General features: G+C 35.5%; 1 pseudogene; it reads left to right on the top strand.

The window, feature by feature from the left end:
• The first annotated feature begins 3,401 nt into the window (after positions 1-3,401).
• On the top strand, positions 3,402-6,378 carry LOC113181894 (MOB kinase activator 1A pseudogene; annotated as a pseudogene).
• The last annotated feature ends 1,570 nt before the right edge of the window (positions 6,379-7,948 follow it).

Here is a 7,948-nt window from a genome sequence, read left to right as displayed (position 1 = left end):
AAGTCCCTGTAGGTTTGATTTCCATTTCCTTCATTGCTTGGGATATTGAACATTTTTTTCATATATTTGTTGGCCATTTGTGTTTCTTCTTTTGAGAAAAGTCTGTTTAGTTCTTTTGCACATTTATTGATTGGGTATTTGTTTTTTGGGTTTGTTTTGTTTCTTTTTTATTTGGGGTTTTTTGTTTATTTTTGTTTTTAATTCTAAGTTTTTTTTTTTAGTTCCTTATATATTCTGAATTTTAATCCTGATTAGAGAAGCAACTAGCAAATATTTTCTCTCACTCTGTAGGCTCTCTCTTCATGCTCTTTATCATTTCCTTTGTTGTGAAGAACTTTTTAATTTGATGCAATCCCACTTATTGATTATTGTGTTTTATTTCATGAGCTTATAGGATCTTGTAAATAAGTCAGTGCTTGCGCCAGTATGTTGGATTGTTGGCCCTATTTTCTTCTAACAATTGCAAAATTTCTGGTCTATTTGTTTAGTCTTTGATCCACTTTGATTTGACTTTTGTGCAAAGTGAGAGATAGGGATCTAGTTTCATTTTTCTACATATCAATATCCAGTTTTCTCAGCACAATTTTTTTATAAAGGCAATCTCTTTTCCAACATATATTTTTGGCACCTTTATGAAGTATCAGATGGCTATAAGTAAGTGGGTTTGCCTTCATGTCTTCTATTCTATTCCATTGTCTTCATGTCTATTTTGATGTCAATACCATACTGTTTTGTTACTATAACTCTGTGGAACAATTTGACATCAGGTATTGTGATGCCTTCTATATCACTCTTGGTAAGAATTGCTTTGGATATTCTGAGTATTTTATTCTTCTAAATGAATTTTAGGACTGTTTTTTCTGACTCTGTCAAGAATGTCATCGGTGTTGTCATTGGATCTGTATAACACTTTGGTAATATGGCCATTTTGACAATATCAATTCTGCCTATTCAAGAACATGGGAGGTCTTTCCATCTTCTAAGGTCTTCAATTTATTTGTTCAGTGTTCTGTAGTTTTCATTGTAGGGTTTTTTTTGTTGTTGTTGTTGTTTATTTATTTTTAGGTTCTTGTGAATGGAATAGCTTTCCTAATTTCTTTCTCAGCAAAATCACTACTGGAGTATAGGAAAACTATTGACTTATGAATGTTAATCTTGTATTCTACTTTGCTGAATTCACTTATCAGCTTTGAAAGTCTTCTGGGAGTTTTTTTTTTTTTTTTGGATCTTCTAGATATAGAATCAAGTCATCAGCAAAAGATAATTTGATTTCCTTCTTTTCCTATTGTATCCCTTGAATTTCTTTCTCTTGCCTGATCACTCTTGCCACAGTTTCAAGGACTATGTTGAATAGAAGTGATGAGAGTGGACATTCTTGTCTTGTTCCTGATTTTAGAGAAAATGCTTTTAGTTTTTCTCTGTTCAGTTTGATGATGGCTTTGGGTCTGTCATATATGGCCTTTATAATGTTAAAGTAAATTCTTTCTATTCCTAGTTTCTCTAGTGTTTTTAACATGAATGGGTGCTGGATTTTATCAAAGGCCTTTTCTGCATCTATGGAAATGATCATATGATTCTTGTGCTTAATTATGTTCATATGTTTATGTGGTGATTTACATTTATTGATTTGTGGATGTTGAACCAGCCTTGCATCCCTGGGAGGAAACCTACTTGATCATTAAATACTATCTTCTTGATATGTTTTTGAATGTGATTTGCTAATATTTTATTAAGGATTTTTGCATCTATGTTCATCAAGGATATTGGTCTACAGTTTTCTTTCCTTGAAATGTCTTTGTCTGGTTTTGGTATCAGGGTCATACTGAATTTGTAGAATGTATTTGGGAGTGTTCACTCCCTTTCAATTTCATGAAATAAATTGAGAATGACTAGTATTAGTTCTTTTTTAAAGGTATGGTAGAACTCATCTAAGAAACCATCCAGTCCTGAGATTTTCTTTGTTGAAAGGCTTTTAATTGCCGCTTCAATCTCATTGCTTGATATTGGTCTGTTTAGATTTTCTATATCTCCCTGGTTCAATTTTGACAGGTCATATGTGTCTAGAAATTTGTTGATGTCTTCTATATTTTCTAGTTTATTGGAGTATAAATTTTCAAAATAGTTAATGATCTTCTGAATTTCAGAACTGTCTGTGGTGATATCTTCTTTCTCTTTCTTAGTTTGACCAAGGGTTTATCACTCTTGTTTATGGTTTCAAAGAACCAACTCTTTATTGCATTGATCCTGTGTATTTTTATTCTCAATTTCATTAATTTTGGCTGTGATATTATTTCTGTCTTCTACTGATTTGGGGGACAGACTTGTTTCTAATATGTGAATGGTGTCCTGAAGATAATGCTTTTCAACTCTGAGGATGCTTTCTCCAGTGAAAGGTACAAAAATAGATGACAGACAAGATACACTTGGAGCAGACTCTCGCAGATACATAGAATAACAATCAAATGGAAATAATGTATGTCAAAGAAGTTTTGAACTCTAAAGTAGTAAATATCTATTTATACAACATTATTTTTAGAAAAAAAAAGAATGATCATATGGCCTCTATAACTGATTCTTGGACAGCATTTGCAACTTTTCTAAGCTTCTGTTTGCTCCTTTGTACATAAAAATAATGGCACATCCCACTTACTTATAGCCATCTGATACTTCATAAAGGTGCCAAAAATATATGTTGGAAAAGAGATTGCCTTTATAAAAAAATTGTGCTGAGAAAACTGGATATTGATATGTAGAAAAATGAATGGATTTTTGCTCCTTTGTACATAAAAATAATGGCACATCCCAAATGAATGGATTGTTGAAGTTATGAGTCAATAGATAAAGTATTTACTGTGTGGGACTGTCACTAAATATTTAATAACTATAGCTCTACTACTGTTGTTATTATTATTATTATTATTATTCTCTAAGAGATATAGTCACATCTTGAGTTTATTGGCAGATCAGGAGAATCTCTGCCTAAAGTGGAATCCTACTTCACAGTTTATCAAGGTCTTTCAAGTACATGTTGATCCCATTTAATTAAGGTGGTGCTTGAAATTCCTCATAAAGTTCTGCTCAAGTAGGTGGAAACCTAGCTTTTCTAAGGGGAAAGATGCATTCCAGTGTTCACTTGATATTAAGATACAATGGGAGGAATCTAATTATTGTTTGGGAGTTGACCAGATGGACTTTAAAAGCCTTTGAAGGCTTGAAATTCTGTCATGCAACTCTATGACCCTCTTCATTGCCTAAAAATTCATAAGCAGAAGTAAATTGCAGAAGATACCAGAGACACACCATAGCACAAGGATATAGGTCCCATATAGGAGAGAACTCCAACCCCTTTCCTCAAAGAAAGATACCCCAGCCCCTCCCAGTCACATGGGGATACTCTTAGGATGGCACAAAGACTCTCCAATGGCAGCCTCTCTCCCAGTGCCATCCTCACTGCCAGAGTTACCTTTGAGAAGGAGGCACACATGCAGAAAATGCTTTCTGAGAAAAAAAAAGGTCTGTTTTTCTATTTTTGTTCTTTCTTTTAATTGGTACTATATAATTATACATAATAGTGGGATTCATTATGCCATTTTTGTACATGCACATAATTTGATCAGTTTCATTCCCCAGGACCTCCCCTTCTCCTTCCCTCCTCCCGCCCCAGATCTACTTGTTCTACTCTACTGATCTTCCTTCTATTGTTATTGTTATTTCAATCAGTGAATTATATATATAATATACTATATAATATATATGGTATATATATTATATATAATTCTAGTTTCTTCATTTGTAAAATGGGATAATATGCTATAAGTTGAAAGGATTAATTGATATAATGCATGAAATTATTATATATATGACATATATTACATATATACATTCATACATGATTCATTGTGGTATCCTTGTACATAGACATGGCACAATTGGATAGATTTAATTCCCTAGTACCTCACCATGCTCTCCCCTCCTCCTTTCTTCTCAATCCCCTTCCTCTACTCTATTGATCTTCTTTCCATTTTCATGAGATACTCCCCCTTTTTTCTCTATCTCACTCTAGTGTCTGCATATAGAGAAAATATTTGACCCCTGACTTTCTAAGGCTGGTTTATTTTCCTTAGTATGATAGTCTTCATTTCCATCCATTAATAAATGCCATAATTTCATTCTTCTTTATTACTGAGTAAAACTCCATTGTGTATATATACCATATTTCTTTATCCATTAGTTTATTGACAGATACCTAGGCAGGTGATATAACTTGCCTATTGTGAATTCTGCTGCTATAAATATTGGCATGCATATATCTGTAAAGCATGCTGATTTTAGGTCTGAGAAAATACTATTTTTTAAGAAAAGACCATATTCCAAGGAAGAATTCATCACTATAAATAAGCAAACATTTCAATATTTGTAATTTGAAATTACCATAGACAAAGACATAATACGTGTAGCCAGGAGTGGTGGCACACTGCTGTAATCCAAGTGACTCAGGAGACAGCAGTTTAGCAAGACCCTGTCTCCAAATAAAAAATTAAAAGGACTGGGGATGTAGCTCAGTTCCCCTGAGTTCAGTCCCTACTACCCAAAAAACAAAACAAAAAAGTCAAAAGTAATGCTAGGCATGGCAGTGCATACCTGTAATCCCAGAGGTTTAGGAGGCTGAGGCAGGAGGATTGTGAACTGAAAGCCAGCCTCAGCAACTTAGTGAGGCCCTAGGCATTTCAGTGAGACCCTATCTCTAAATAAGATATAAAAAAAGGACTGGAGTGTAGCTCGGTGGTTAAGTACCCCTGGGTACCAAAAAAAAAAAAAAGCCAAAAACAACTCACGTGTTTTATGATGGTTAATTTTGTGTCAATTTGACTGTGTCTAATGATACCCAAATAGCAGGTAAAACATTATTTCTGGGTGTGTCTATGAGAGTATTTCCAGAAGAGATCACATTTGAATCAATGAACTGAGTAAGGATCAATTCTTATCAATGTGGGCAGGCATCCTCCAATCCTTTTAGAGTCCAAAATGGAACAAAATAATGGAGGAAGGCCAAATTCTCTCTCTCTCTCTCTCTCTCTCTCTCTCTCTCTCTCTCTCTCTCTCTCTTCTGGAACCGGTAATCCATCTTCTCCTGCCTTAGGCATCAACTGCCTTTAGACTCAGACTAAATTATACCACCTGCTTTCCTAGTTCACCAGCTTGCAGATGGCAGATGGTGGGACTTCTCATCCTCCATAATCACATGAGCCAATTCCCATAATAAATATATATATCTCCTATTGGCTCTATTTCTCTAAAGAACCTTGAGTGGTATATATGTGGAGCATTTAATGAATACCAGATGCTATTCAAAGACTTTTCCATGCATTATGTCAATTAATCCCTTCAACTCATAGCGTATTATCCCATTTTACAGATGAGTAAACTAGACAGGGAAACTGGGGTTCTCTATAAAATTTCTTTCTTTCCCTTCATATAATTTGCCCCAATATATGTTCACTTGTTTGGAAATTGGATTAGTGTCATATATAATTGTGATGCAGGCAAAGCCTTCTCTTGCAGGATGTAACTGAGTCCAGTTTTGTGGTTGGTGTAGCTGGGAAGGCACAGGAATCTTCACCAGTTCAACTTCATCTCAGAGGAACAGTGGCCTGGGATCTACTATCCACAGAATTAGGACTGTCTATCCCTTCTCAGTTCTGGCTCTAAATACTGACTACAATGGAGTCTGGTGGCCTGGTCTTGCTACTCTGAGGAGATAAGGTGAGCTTCCTCTTTGGCAGCCATTATTCTAAAACATTCAAGTTAAAGAAGAGTACCCCTGACGTGTCTCCTTAGTATGAATACTTAAAACATGCAGAACACCCTTCGAAGTGGCAATGTGAGAGGAGCTATTATGTTGCCACAAGGAGAGGACATCAATCAGTGGATGACAGCAGACAACTGCAGATTTTTTGAAGCATGCCAGAACTCTGCACTACTTTCCAGTCATGTCTGCAGGTCTAAGATCTGAACCTCATTAGGCAGGATATACTAATATTAGAAAGCCAAAGAAATGTTCTGCTACAAACTATATCAACTATTTGATAGCCTAGGCTCAGGATTAGCTTGATTTTGAACCTTTTTCCTTCTAATTGGTGTTCCATTTCCCAAGAAATTTTATCTGTGGCAAAAACTATTCTAAAGTGTCTGTTCAAGGTTTATACCCTTATTTCTTATCAACACTTGGACTCTGTGGTGCAATTTCAGGAAAGGCCCATGGTGACATCTCCTTTAAGTGCAGGGTCATACTCCAGGGGGCTTTGGAACACCCCAAGTTCTTTCTCCTTTCTCATTTGTAGTACTAAAGGGAAATTTGGAATCTCAAGCCTATTATAGAATGTGTTTGGAATGCAATATCCTAAGAGAGGAAAGGACTGTCCAGAATAGTCTAGGTCCTGTTCCAGTCCCCCCTGAAACAAGATATCATTCAATGCTTTGGCCCTATGTTTCACATAACCCCAGATATAAAACCCAGGATGGGCTGCTCTCTGGGGTCCCTCAGCTGTGATATAAGTGGGGCACACACCAATACAACTTTGTCCTAGGCAACTTTCCTGAGCCTTGGGGAACTAGCTTGCAATGAATCCTAGGCTTCTATTGTCCCTGTACCCATGTAAGTAAGAAACATTCCTGTGTAGGCTCATAGTGTATATGGATGTTCTGTCACACTGGACTCTGACAGGTTGATACTGTACGCAGTGAACCTGCTTCTTGTTAAGGATTTGTTCCATTTGTTTCAAGAGTTCAATTTGATTGATAAGGTAAGAGTTGGCATCATTTCAGGAATTCACTGAGATTCTCGCACTGAAAGACAAATAAATCTTTCTTCTAGAACACCTACTCTTTTGCTTCATCTACAGCTAGAATTCTCAAAGCTAACCTGTTATACACCAGTATTACCAGTTGAACTGTGTTCCTCTAAAATTCATCTATTGAAGTTATAAACCCAGTACTTCAGAACGTGACCTCATTTAAAAATAGGGTCATTACAGATGTAATTAAGATAAGGTCACTAGTGTGGCCCCTAATCCATCCTGATGTCCTCATAAAAAGGAGAAATTTAGACCCCCAGGCAGAACCCATGTGAACCTGAAGACAGAGATTGGTATAATGCATCTATAATAGATCTTTCCCTCACAGCACTCTGAAAGAACCAACCCCAGAAGTACCTCAATTTCAGTCTTCCAGCCTCCAAAACAGTGACTTAATAAATTTACATTGTTGTAAGCCATCTTACATCTGATTTGTGGTACTTTGTTATAGTAACCATTAGGAATTTAATACAACTAAGTGATACAAATTAAGAAAATAGTATACAAAGAAACCCATGGGATACAGACACCCTATGTCTATACTACAAATAAAATTGTTGCAATAGAAGGTTGGTTTTAGAGCATGAACCTAGGAGCACAGCTAACTTTAGCAACTCTATGGCTTGTTATTGTCATGGAGTCACAGTAGGTTCTAGTGATGTAATTACTAACATGTAGTTTATTACTTTAGTTATTTTTTCTTTGCTAAATAACTTGATTGGGCCTGTTTCAAGTGTCAGGATAATGGATAATAAGAATTTCTACCAACAATTTATCAACAACTTTCCAAATCAAACTTTCTAACAACACAATCCCATAATCAGGTAGATTTTATCCCACTTGTATTTTGTAAATAAAAAAGACGTTCTTAGGTTTTCTTAACATTTGGACCATTTGTATTATTTTGCATTTTATTTTCAAGTTTTTATGCTAGTACTTTTATGTTTGTGTGTGTGTGTGTGCATATATTTACAGTTGGTTTTTTGTTGTTGTTGTTTGTTTTTACAAAACCAACAGTTGTCATTTTAATCATCATACAGCATATGTGGTATGAAAGTAACCAAAGTGTTTTCTGAAGATTTCTTTTTCTTTTT

The sequence above is a fragment of the Urocitellus parryii genome, chromosome X, assembly GCF_045843805.1.
Source record: "Urocitellus parryii isolate mUroPar1 chromosome X, mUroPar1.hap1, whole genome shotgun sequence".
NCBI lineage: Eukaryota > Metazoa > Chordata > Mammalia > Rodentia > Sciuridae > Urocitellus > Urocitellus parryii.
The sequence above is the reverse complement of the archived record's forward strand: the minus strand, read 5'-3'. Positions and strand labels throughout refer to the sequence as shown.